Source organism: Carassius carassius, chromosome 1 (assembly GCF_963082965.1).
Source record: "Carassius carassius chromosome 1, fCarCar2.1, whole genome shotgun sequence".
Taxonomy (NCBI): Eukaryota; Metazoa; Chordata; class Actinopteri; order Cypriniformes; family Cyprinidae; genus Carassius; species Carassius carassius.
The window spans coordinates 15542501-15555595 of NC_081755.1; the positions used below are offsets into that span (position 1 = coordinate 15542501).

Genomic DNA, 13095 nt, shown 5'->3' on the forward strand with positions numbered 1-13095 from the left:
CTTGCTGTTCTTGTATTTGCGGCTCTGAGGCGCCGGCCAGATGGCAAAAGTTCAAAGATGGGAAGTACATAATAACATCCACATACATTTTCTGATTTTTATCAAACTTCAGTGCTTTGTTCGTTGTGTTGCCGATCGCATAGATGTGACTTTTAGGAGTCAAAGTTATAGCGCCACCAACTGTCAGCAGGAAGTGTGTCATTTTCAAAATGCTTTGAATTCAGCATCTTATTTTTACTCGATTTGCTTGAAACTTCTTCAGAATAATGTCAAAACACGGCTGATACAAAACATTTGAGGGGATATTAATAGCTATAATATTATTGCCATGGCAACGTGTCAAACTCTCTTTCTTCAGGTGTGTTTGATTAGGGTTGGAGCTAAACTTTGCAGGACAGTCGATCGCCATTAAGAGGGTTGGACACCACTGTGCCAGAGGGTTACTGTGTATGTGCCCGCTGGGCACAGTTTTCCTGATGCCACGGGGTGGCAGTTGCGTTGACAGCTCGGGCCCGACATCGCTGGCTGCAGCTATATTTCTTATTATTTTCCAACGTCTCGGGGGCTTTTGGGGCCCTTAACATGCTTAAAAAGTCTTGAAAATTGGCACACACATTGGAACCTGCGGCCATTAGGGCCGGGCAGAGACTGATACATGGGCGTGGCACAGGGGCTCTACAGCGCCTCCTGGAATATGGAGGCCCATATATCATGCATACTTGCACGTAGACATATGAAAATCGGTACACATGTAGATCTCATCAAACCAAACAACTTTCATACTGCATGTCATAGGCTCCGCCCAACAGGAAGTTGGCTATTTAGGGTTTAGTATTAATATTTTTCATCAAAGTTGTGGGGGCTTTTGGGGCCCTTAACATGCTCAAAAACTCTTGAAAATTTGTGCACACCTTGGAATCTGTGGCCTTTAGGAGCTCGCAAAGGCTGAAACCCAAGCGTGGCACAGGGGCTCTACAGCGCCCCCTGGAACTGTCACAGTGTCTGGGTTGTGTTCCCTGGGTTTCCACTAGGTGTCCTCCTTTCTCACGGTGTCTGTCTCCTTATCACTTCCTGTTCCCTTATTTGGTCACCTTCCTCCTGTTTAGTAATTGATTGTTCCCCACCTGTCTCCTGTTGCCTCATTATCCTTCTGTGTATTTATACCCGGTCTGTCTGAGTCTGTGTGATGGACTCCTTGTTTAATGTCTTATGTTAAAGTTAATCCGTAGTCTTGATCTTTCTGTGCCTTGTCTTCGTGTTTTGTTTATGTTTGGATTTGTTGGATATCGACCCCTGCCTGGACTGTTTATTCTTTGGATTGCCCCTTTAATAAATACATACCCGCAATTGGTTCTCTCTCCCGTGTTCTGTAACACTGATCGTGACAGAAGGACTCCGTCACACTAGGAACCAGCGGTATGTCGTTTTTCCGTTCGGTTGACCGCCCTCCGCCAAGAGGGCAATGAAGTGGGTGCCCTGGCTCAGGTGTTCTGGTCCCTGGCCGAGGGCACGGGCTACAACGATGTGGCCCTCAAGGACTATTTCAATGGCGGGCTGGATTATCCAGTGTCTCAGGAGGAGATGGCGCAGTTAGAGACACTGGAATTCTGGGAATTCGTGCGCTACCTGCAGCATCGGATTCGGTGGGATGCCCCAGCCACTTCTGTCTCTTCCGGCGGGGTGGTCGTCAGCCCAGCACCACTGCCCAGGATGGCAACCAGCCAAGCGCCACAACCCAAGATGGCCGCCAGTCCAGCACCACTGCCCAGGATGGCTACCAGCCAAACGCCACAACCCAAGTTGGCCGCCAGTCCAGCACCACTGCCCAGGATGGCTACCAGCCAAGCGCCACAGCACAAGATGGCCGCTAACCCAGCGCCAATGCCCAAATTGGCCACCGTTCCAGCGCCACAGCCCAAGATGGCCGCCAGCCCAGCGCCAATGCCCAAATTGGCCACCGGTTCAGCTCCACAGCCCAAGATGGCCGTCAGCCTAGCGCCACAGCACCAGATGGCCGTCAGTCCAGGGCCACAGCACAAGATGGCCGTCAGTCCAGCGCCACAGCACAAGATGGCCGCTAACCCAGCGCCAATGCCCAAATTGGCCACCGGTCCAGTGCCACAGTACAAGATGGCCGCCAGTCCAGCGCCACAACCCCAGATGGCCGCCAGCCCAGCACCACAGTACAAGATGGCCGCCTGTCCAGAGTCATGGCCCAAGATGGCTGCTTGCCCAGCGCCGCTGCACAGGATGAGAGTCTCAGCTGACCCTCCGGAGTCGAGTCAGGTTCCAGTTGACCCTCCAGAGTCGAGTCAGGTGCCAGTGAACTCTCCAGAGTCGAGTCAGGTGCCAGTGAACTCTCCAGAGTCGAGTCAGGTGTCAGTGAACTCTCCAGAGTCGAGTCAGGTGCCAGTGAACTATCCAGAGTCGAGTCAGGTGCCAGTGAACTCTCCAGAGTCGAGTCAGGTGCCAGTGAACTCTCCAGAGTCGAGTCAGGTGCCAGTGAACTCTCCAGAGTCGAGTCAGGTGCCAGTGAACTCTCCAGAGTCAGGGCTAGTCACCGCTGATCCTCCAGAGTCAGGGCTAGTCACCGCTGATCCTCCAGAGTCAGGGCTAGTCACCGCTGATCCTCCAGAGTCAGGGCTAGTCACCGTTGACCTTTCAGAGTCAAGTCAAGTCACCGGTGATCTTCAAGGACTGAGTCAAGTCACCGGTGATCTTCATGAACAAGGGCAAGTCACCTCTGATCTTCATGAACAAAGGCAAGTCACCATTGATCTTCATGAGCAAATGCAAGTCACCAATGATCTTCATGAGCAGTGTCAGGCCAGCACCAATCTTCTGGAGTCCAGTAAGGACACCAGGGAATTACAAGAGTTTCGTCGTCCCGTTGGTCCAGCCGCACGGAGGTCTGCTCCGCCTTGGGGGGCTCTGGTCCTGACCACATGGCTGTGGTGGTCTTCTGCTCCGCCCTGGGGGCCTTCCGCCCTGACCACACGGCTGTGGGGGTCTTCCGCTCCGCCCTGGAGAACTCTGGCTTTTTCACACATGGACGTGGTGCTCTTCTGCTCCGCCCTGTGGGGCTTCCGTCCTGACCACACGGTTGTGGTGGTCTTCTGCTCCGCCCTGGGGGGCTTCCGTCCTGACCACACGGTTGTGGTGGTCTTCTGCTCCGCCCTGGGGGGCTTCCGCCTTGACCACACGGCTGTGGTGGTCTTCTGCTCCGCCCTGGGGGGTGCCACACGATGTCCTTATGGATTTCTGTTTTGTGTTTCTTGGTTTCTGTTATGTTTCTGTCTGTTCCCCTCAGTGAGTCTGGCCCTCCGTCCCTCCCCCTGAGCCTCCACCTGTCCGCCTCCCTCCTGGTCTGTGTCGTGTCTTGTCGTGGAGCGTCTGGGAGCCGCTTCGTAGAGGGGGGGTCCTGTCACAGTGTCTGGGTTGTGTTCCCTGGGTTTCCACTAGGTGTCCTCCTTTCTCACGGTGTCTGTCTCCGTATCACTTCCTGTTCCCTCATTTGGTCACCTTCCTCCTGTTTAGTAATTGATTGTTCCCCACCTGTCTCCTGTTCCCTCATTATCCTTCTGTGTATTTATACCCGGTCTGTCTGAGTCTGTGTGACGGAGTCCTTGTTTAATGTCTTATGTTAAAGTTAATCCGTAGTCTTGATCTTGCCGTGCCTTGTCTTCGTGTTTTGCCTGGACTGTTTATTCTTTGGATTGCCCCTTTAATAAATACATACCCGCAATTGGTTCTCTCTCCTGTGTTTTCTGTAACACCGATCGTGACAGGAACACAGTCAGAAATGTTGAAGTATAGCTCACACATACTTGCACGTATTAATATGAAACTCATACACATATAGATCTCATTGTGCCGAACAACTTTCGTATTGCATGTCATAGGCTCCGCCCAACAGGAAGTCAGCTATTTAGAGTTATGTAAAAAGCGCATGCTCTGGAATTTGATAGACTTGCCACCAAACTCGGTCAACATGATCTCAAGACATTTGGGATGAAAAATTGCCAGGGGATTTTTGATATCTCGAACGGTTTGCATGTGGCGAGGCGTTGAAATTATGGCGAGAAATGAGAAACAGGAAGTGTCTAATACCATCCACATACATTTCCTGATTTTAATCAAACTTCATCAGATTATTCGTTGTATGATGTCGATCGCATGTGACTATTAGGAGTCAAAGTTATAGCGCCACCAACTGGCAGCAGGAAGTGTGTCATTTTCAAAATGCTTTGAATTCAGCATCTTATTTTTACTCAATTTGCTTCAAACTTCATCAGAATAATGTTAAAACACAGCCGGTATAAATCTGCTGGGGCGATATTGATATCTAAAAATATTGTTGCCGTGGCAACATGTCAAACTGGAATAATTCTCAGATAATTTTGAGGCATATAACATGCTTAGAATTTCATCAAACTCAGAACACATATCAGTATTAATGATAACTAGACACTGGCAAAAGTTCATAAGAGGGCTTGGAAGAGGCACTCTATAGCGCCACCTTTTTTCAAAAGTGGGGGGGGGTAGTTTTAGCTACAGACACCAAACTCGGTACATAAATTGTTCTTATCAAGACGGACAACTTTCTAATTCACAGTCATCAGCTACGACCAACAGGAAGTCGGCTATATTGATTTGAATGTGGATTTTTTTTTTACATTTAGCTGTGAATTAATGCATACTGCTCAGAGGAGAGTAACACTATACACACCAAACTTTGTCTACATGTTGCAAAAAAATTGAGGAACTTAAATTGCGAATGGATTTTGGATAGCTTGAATGGTTTTGCCGTGGTGATTTTTTTAAATGACCGTAAAAAGGGAATCATTAATTGTATTGTATTTTTAAATTCCAAACACGTCAAATAATTTTTTCATACAGATGTAAAAGTCATTCTGAGGAAATATGCATAGTTTCACGACTTTACAACACTGTATGGATAACAGAAATTTAAAAAACTGTCAGACATCTCATCTCACTCTGTCCCTCTGTTTGAGTGTGTGTGCTTAGACTTCCATTGTCTCAGAGAAATAGCGCCCCTACAGGTGCAATTCCCGGACTAAAAAGGGAGGAGACTCTCCTTTAGTTTCTCTTTTAAATCGGTTAAAAATACAAATAAATACTAAGATTTAATTCACACTGACAAGCTAAACCAACATATTTGATTATTACCGGGTCAGGGCTCTGAGCACGAGCGTGTGGAATGACGAGCTCAAAAAAAACGAGTTTATTCTTGTTTTATAGCTATTAAAAATAAAATATTACAGCGATATCACACAATTCAACAATTAGAACACACCAAGAGCTAAATTCAGATGTTTGTGAACTGTTTGTGTGAAAATGAAATATTTGCGGCTGCCTATCTGAAATCACAGCCTCCGATCAGCGCGTACAGTGTCACAAGTTATAAACTAACGAATGTATTCTTGTTTAAGAGCTTTTTAAAATAAAATATTACCACAAATGCACACAATACACCCATTATAACACAACAAGAGCTAAATGCAGGTGTTTGTGACCCGTTTAAGTGTGAAAGACTATTTGAAAGCGCGACTGGCAGAATAACATATATCTCTTGAGCTGCAGGATTCTGCCTTTCGTCGTACGAACGAACACATCACGGACAAGATTATCTCAAAATACATAATAGCTTGGCGAATATAAACGAAAACAGCCACGTGAACATAAACCGTTGAGAAATAAATCTGTGAAAAAAAAGTGGATCTACTGGATTTGAATATTAAAGTGACAGCATTTACCAGCTGCTTCTGTCTTCAATTTTAATCTATATTAAAAAAAAGGAAACCCATTCGTCTTGGCTGCTTTTTTTTATGTGTGTACGTATTTATTTATTAATTTATTTTGCTCTAACAAGAATTAATCTATATTTTATTAAATCAAGTACATTTTATTTTACATTTGATTTGTCCATTTCTGCATCTAAACGCCTAAAAACCTAAAACATACTCTATTATACTATTGTTAGCAATTTCTTTATCGTCCAATTTATCTGGTGTACACACTTTTATTTTCATAATAAACTTGTTTGTTAGATTATAGACAGTTACAGTGGTCTATAATAAATATTAACTGGTTTTATTCAAGCTGTTTAGAATGATTGAAGTAGGCAATTTTTTTAAAATGTAAATCCAAAATAAATAAATAAATAAAAAACATTGGAAAACAATAACTGTTGTACTTTTTTATACATTTTGTATAATTTCATAGTTTATGCATTATAATTATAAAAACAAAAATAAATTTAGCCACTCACATAGCAATATCTTAGGCCTTATCCTTTTCTGACAGTTTTAGGGATTTTTAAAAATCCTAAAAAACCTTTTGTGCTGCAAATAATAATTTCAACCTCATTTGATACTGACCTCTGACACCCTGTGACATGACATGTATCTGAATTTTCATAATCTCATGAATGTAACAGTAAATCTGTTCAACTCACAGATCAAGACTAAGCTGTAATGCAAGCAGAACTTTCACAAATGCTTATAAGTCATTAAAGGATTTTATAACACTGTAAAATAATGTCTAATTTGTTAACATTAGCAAATGCATCGATAACACTTCATAATAACTGCACTCATTAGTAAACAGTCAGTTCATGCTTTATAAAGCCTTGTCCCAATATTAATAGTCAGTAGTAAGCAGTTTATAAATACAGCTATAAATAGCTCGTTCTTGGTTTATAAGCACATTTATTAAAAAGGAGAGTAAAGGGTCTGTAATCTTTCTATGAAAAATAAAAAAATAAAAATAAACAAACAACAACACAGATTGATACAGAACTCAGAAATTTTATTGTGGATTTATGATAAAATCAGCCTGTAAATGAATTCATACTCCTCCGAGAAGACACAAGTAGTTCACACGAAACTTTTTCAACATGATGCTAATATACTGAAGATGTTAAATTGCGAATGGGTTTAGGATACCTTAAATGGTGTGGCCATAGGAATTTATTAAAGTAACACAAAACAATATAATAGTTATTTTACTATATCTTTAAAAATTTTCATTCTAACTCTTCATATTTTTTTATATACGTAGAAGTCATCATTTGAAGGAAGCACAGTAAGTTTCATAGCTTTATCATGTTCAGGAGCCATCATAAAATTAAAACTATCATAACTTATAAATCAAGCTTGCAATTCTTAGTACCAATAATGGACACCAGATGGAGCTATAGGATTACTTTTAAATAATTTTTGTAGAAACGAGTATGATTTAAATCATTTATAGAAATCTTTCAAAGAAAAATATGTATTTTATGTATTTTAATGATGAAATGACCCTCACTTAATTAGAATAACAAGTTGAAGTATTGTGAAATACTGTATATTAAGAATAGTTCTTTATAGGCTTTATGGACAGATAAGTTTTGAGTGACTCTTGAAGGATCAGCACCACATCCTCTTTTACCACTGTTTAAAGAATTTATCTTACAGAACAGGTGCGAATGAATTTTGGATAGCTTGAATGGTTTTGTCGTGGTGATTTTTTGAAATAACAGTAGTAAGTAGTTTGAAGTTAGTAGTTTGAAATAACAAGTGCAGCTTCTAAACACTTCAAAAAAAATGTACACATAGAAGACAAGTCATTCTGAGGAAATATGCATAGTTTCATGACTATACAACACTTTATGATAGAAAATTAAAAAACTATCATACATCTGATGTCACTCTGTCCCTCTGTCACTGTGGGTTGTGTGTGTGTGTGTGTGTGTGTGTGTGCAGAGTTTGTGTGAATGTGTGGGGGAGGGAGAGGGGCTGGGTATCAGAGAGAGAGAGAGAGAGGGAGAGGGAGGGAAGGGAGACTTAGGGTGTACTCGCACTAGGCACGGTTGCCATGAACCGGGCCCGAGTACGATTGTCCCCCCTCCCCACTCCCCCTCTGGCCTGCACTCACATAGGGTTTCAGCATTCGTGCCGGAGCACGCTTACGTCATTATGGTGCGACGGTTTCGGGATAAACAGGAAGAGCGGCGCTCTCTGAACATAATGGAGTCACCTTTATTTATTTATATAGCGCTTTAAACAAAATACATTGCGTCAAAGCAACTGAACAACATTCATTAGGAAAACAGTGTCAATAATGCAAAATGATAGTTAAAGGCAGTTCATCATTGGATTCAGTTATGTCATCTCTGTTCAGTTAAATAAAGGAGTCCATCGCTCTGTTTTCTTTGTGGATAATTTTGTGTCGTTTGGTCCACAGCCCTCTCACAGCCTGTTGTTAAACAGATGTGTCGCCTTAGTGGCGCGAAAGTTTTCACGTAATCGTGCTGCTCGTATGAGGAGGTTTGCAAGGTACCAGCTGAAGTGCAGCAAGGACTTTGCAGCATTGACGTCACGCGTCCTGTTCCGTGCTCCAGCACGGTTAGCGCTCACACTGCATGCGAACCGCGCCCGAGTCCAACTGAACCGTGCTCTGGCCCACCTCTTCCAAGCGGGCCAGGGCCGGCTAATCGAGCCGTGCCCGGGCACGGTTCGGAGCACTCACACTAGTCAAACGAACCGCGCTTTGGTGGTCAAACGCACTCGGGCACGGTTCAAACTGGCTAGTGTGAGTACACCCTTAATCATCTCCTTAATCACCAGAATTATAGGTCAATAAAATCATTACAAAACACTAATAAATTTTTGAGAGAGAGAGAGAGAGAGACATCTCAGAGTTAACATCTCTTTAATCACCAGCAGAAAAAAAATCTGTAATTTTGTGTTGTTGTTGTTTTCATCATTACAGTTTAAGAAATATCTTAGGCCTCATCATTTTCTGTCAGTTTTAGGGACAAAAAAAACTAGTACAAGTTAATTTGTAATCCTAAACCAGTTAATTTAATTAATTTACATAACACATTAACTGGAAAAGAATGGAAAAGATGGCTTGAGCCCGCCATCGCTGCTTGCAGCTATATTTATTATTATTATACTTCTTCTCCAAAATGAATCACATTTTTGAGGGCCTAAACATGCTCGAAAAGTCATGAAACTTTGCACACACCTCAGAACTGGCGAAAATTTACGTCTGATATGGGTTTCAGAAGAGGGTGTGGCAAAATGGCTAGACATCTCCACCTATACAAGTACAACGATGTGCGCCTCGAGCTAAGTTTCACGTACATGTATGAAAATTGGTATACACATGTAACTCTCCAATACCTACCAAAAAGTCTCTTGGAGCAAAATCCGAGACCCAACAGGAAGTCAGTTATTTTTAATTTTATGAGCAAATTTTGTGTCATTTTTGTCATTTCCATGCGTTGTATTTTGACAAACTCCTCCTAGAGATTTATTCAGATCAACACCAAATTTGGTCAGTGTAATCTTAAGGCCTTTGCGATGTTAAATTGCTAAGATGTTGAGTTTTCGTTGAAGGGCGTGTGTGTGGCGGCCTGGCGAATTTCGATGACATGTTTTACGCTGCGACAAACTACTCCTAGATATCTTTTGACATTAATGTATTTTTTGTGGTCAGTCTTATCTAAAGGCCTGTGCAATGTTAAATTATGAAGATCTTGGGTTTTCTTGAAAAGGCATGTCCATGGCGCCGTGACAAAGTTCAAAGTCTCGCCATGGGAATAAAAGTTGTTGTAAGTCAGGCATTAAATGTCCGATCTTGCCCAAACTTCACATGTTTGATAAGAGTCCTGGCTTGAACACATCCAAAGGGCAAAAGTCCATCGGGTGTGGCAAAATGGCTCTATAGCGCCACCTATACACATTCAACGGAGTACGCCTCGAGCTATGTTTCACGTACATGTACAAAAATTGGTACACACATGTAACACCAATACCTACAAAAAAGTCTCTTGGTATGAAATCCGAATCCCAACAGGAAGTCAGTTATTTTGAAGTTTCCCTGCAAAATTGGTGTTGTTTTTGCAATTTTCAGGGGTTGTACTTTAACGAACTCCTCCTAGAGATTTATTCAGATCAACACCAAACTTAGTGTAATCTAAAGCCATTTGCGATGTTAAATTGCGAAGGACTTGAGGCTTCGTTAAAGGGCGTGTCCATAGCGGCCTGACAAATTTCAATTTATCGTCATAATAAAGGAAGTTGCTGTAACTCAGACTTACAATGTCCAATCTGCCCCAAACTTCACATGTTGGATAAGACTCTTGACCTGAACAGATCTACATGCGGATATTCAGTTATAGTCATAGCGCCAGCTATTGGCAACAGGAAGTGACAAATTTTAAACTGCGACAAACTACTCCTAGAAATATTATGACATCAATGTCTTTTTTGTGGTCAATCTAGTCTAAAAACCTGTGTGATGTTTAGTTGTGAAGATCTTGAGTTTTTGTTAAAAGGCCTGTCCATGGCGCCGTGACGAAGTTCGATTTCTCACCATGGGAATAAAAGATGTTATAACTAGGGCTGTGACGGTTGCCATGACAACCGTGTCACCGCGGTGGTCGGTTGCTACCGCGGTTGTCTACTGCCACCCGCGGTAGTGCACGTGACGTCACAAACTCTATAGCAAGCATAATACAAAGTTTTGTATATAAGTGTAATAACTGTAATAGTTGCAAATTCTAAGTCTATGGTAATTAACAAATTACCTCAAACACAGCGTTTCCTTTAGATTGGAAGATTTGAGCGCAGGAAAATACAGCAAATTAGTTTAGTGTTGGGCGATGGATCTTGTTGGGAAAGCAAATACCACATCACCGATCTGGAGTCATCTGCATTCATGTCACCCATCAGCGTTTGCACAAGTTCTCGTGATCGCAAACGCTGGCTGGTCAGGTTTGGTGAGGCTTTCTCCAAACTGGCCAAATACAAACGAGACAGCGATAAATAAAAGATGGTAACAAGAAATATGCCAACGGATTCCTATTTCAAAGAGAGCGCGTGCAGATGAGGAGTTAGCTACTGAGCTTGCTTGGTGGCGGAAAAGTAAACCGGACGCAACACAACCTCGTTGCGACAGGTTTAGTCTGTCTAGTGTTTATACAGGACATTTGAACTCCGTGTCAGTACCTCACAGACCGGACGGGGGATTTATCATGTCGTGTTGTACTGCATCCAGTTTAGCATTACTGATTATAATGAGTATTTTGTCGCACTGCGTCGCTCGCGTCCGTTAGACAGGGTGTATTTAACTTTCTTATTTAGGCTACTTTCTTGTAGCCTAAATAAACATTATTTCTTTGATATTTATTTTAGTGTTTTGCAGGCGGCGTTCACTGACAGAAGTGCTCAAATAAACACGAACTGACGAGTTAAATAGGATGTGTTAGATGAGTGATTTCTAGACGTGCATACATATAAATATATCCTGTATATAATATATATAAAATATAGTACATGCATGCACAGTTTAAGTCAGCTTTAATCACCCTTTTTTGGTAATTCCATGAATTAACTGACCACGACACTGCTTGCATATTAGTTTATTTCGCAGTGAATGGCCATCCCTGCCCCTACGTTAAACTGGAAAAAAATGATCGCCTTCGTTAACGAGCAAATTTTGACACTAATGTTATATATTTATTTATTTATTATTATTTAGGTTTTTTTTTTCAAACACCGTGCCACCGGCGGTTGTTGGTCCATGACTACCGCGGTGTTAAAAATCTGCCACCGTCACAGCCCTAGTTATAACTCAGGCATAAAATGTCCGATCTTTCCCAAACTTCACATGTGTGATAAGGGTCCTGGCCTGAACAGATCTGAAGGCCAAAATTCCATTGAGTGTGGCAACATGGCTCGATAGCGCCACCTATACATGTTCAACGGAGTGCATATACACTTTCAACGGAGTGCGCCTCGAGCTATGTTTCACGTACACGTACAAAAATCGGTACACACATATAACACACCAATATCTACGAAAAATTTTCTTGGTACAAAATCCGAATCCAAACAGGAAGTCAGTTATTTAGAATTTTCTCTGCAAAATTGGTGTTGTTTTTGGCATTTTTAGGGGTTGTACTTTAACGAACTCCTCCTAGAGATTTATTCAGATCAACACCAAACTTGGTCAGTGTAATCTAAAGGTCTTTGCGAAGTTAAATTGCTAAGATCTTGAGGTTTCGTTAAAGGGCGTGTCCATGGCGGCCTGACAAATTTCGATGTTTCGCCATGAAAAAGGAAGTTGCTGTAACTCAGACATACAATGTCCAATCTGCCCCAAACTTCGCATGTTAGAGAAGACTTCTGCCCTTAACAGATCTACATGCCCATATTCAGTTATAGTCATAGCGCAACCTGCTGACAACAGGAAGTGACATATTTTACGCTGAGACAAACTACTCTTAGAGATTTTTTGACATTAATGTATTTTTTGTGGTCAGTCTAATCTAAAGGCCTGTACAATGTTAAATTGTGGCAATCTTGAGTTTTTGTTAAAGAGCGTGTCCATGGCGCCATGACAAAATTTGATGTCTCGCCACAGCAAGAGAAGTTGTTGTAACTCAGGCATAAAATGTTCGATCTTCCCCAAACTGCACATGTTCGATAAGAGTCCTGGCCTGAACACATATGAAGGCCAATATTCCATTATAATGATAGCACCACCTGCTGGCAACAGGAAGATTGGAACATATATGGAATATACTTTGATATATTCCCATTATATTTATAATTTTAAAGCATATTTCTCACCAATCACCTTTTTACTAATGCCACTCGCTGGTGGGGAGCCCGGGTGCGAGGGCCCGTTCATTGCTGCTTGCAGCTTTAATTTTACTATTACAGCTGTCGGGATTAAAGGATCGTGGAAGTGTTGATTTATAGCATTATTTTTTTAATCTTTTCCCATCACATGAAAGGCTGCAGTGATGAGCATTGAGTAGACAGTCTGTTTATCATGGGAACGCAGTGATCTCGTCATTGTAATGCATTTTCGCTCACAAAATACTTTCACCACAACTAACAGCAAACACAGTATCGACATGAATACAGTAAGCTTCGTTGTGCAGCATAACAGCGTCATTCATTATAACGGCAGTTTGGGCAAGTCTGCAGATCTACTCACAATGTGTGATTGATTGATTGGCTCTGAAAAATATAAAGGGAGCATTTTTTAACCGCTCTTTGTAGTTTAATC

At 42.1% G+C, this 13095-nt stretch overlaps 1 protein-coding gene across 1 annotated transcript in view; it reads left to right on the forward strand.

Annotated features, from left to right (window-relative positions):
* Nucleotides 1-13095, forward strand: part of LOC132148884 (gastrula zinc finger protein XlCGF57.1-like) — a 62866-nt gene that overhangs the window by 47464 nt on the left and 2307 nt on the right. The window lies entirely within an intron of this gene.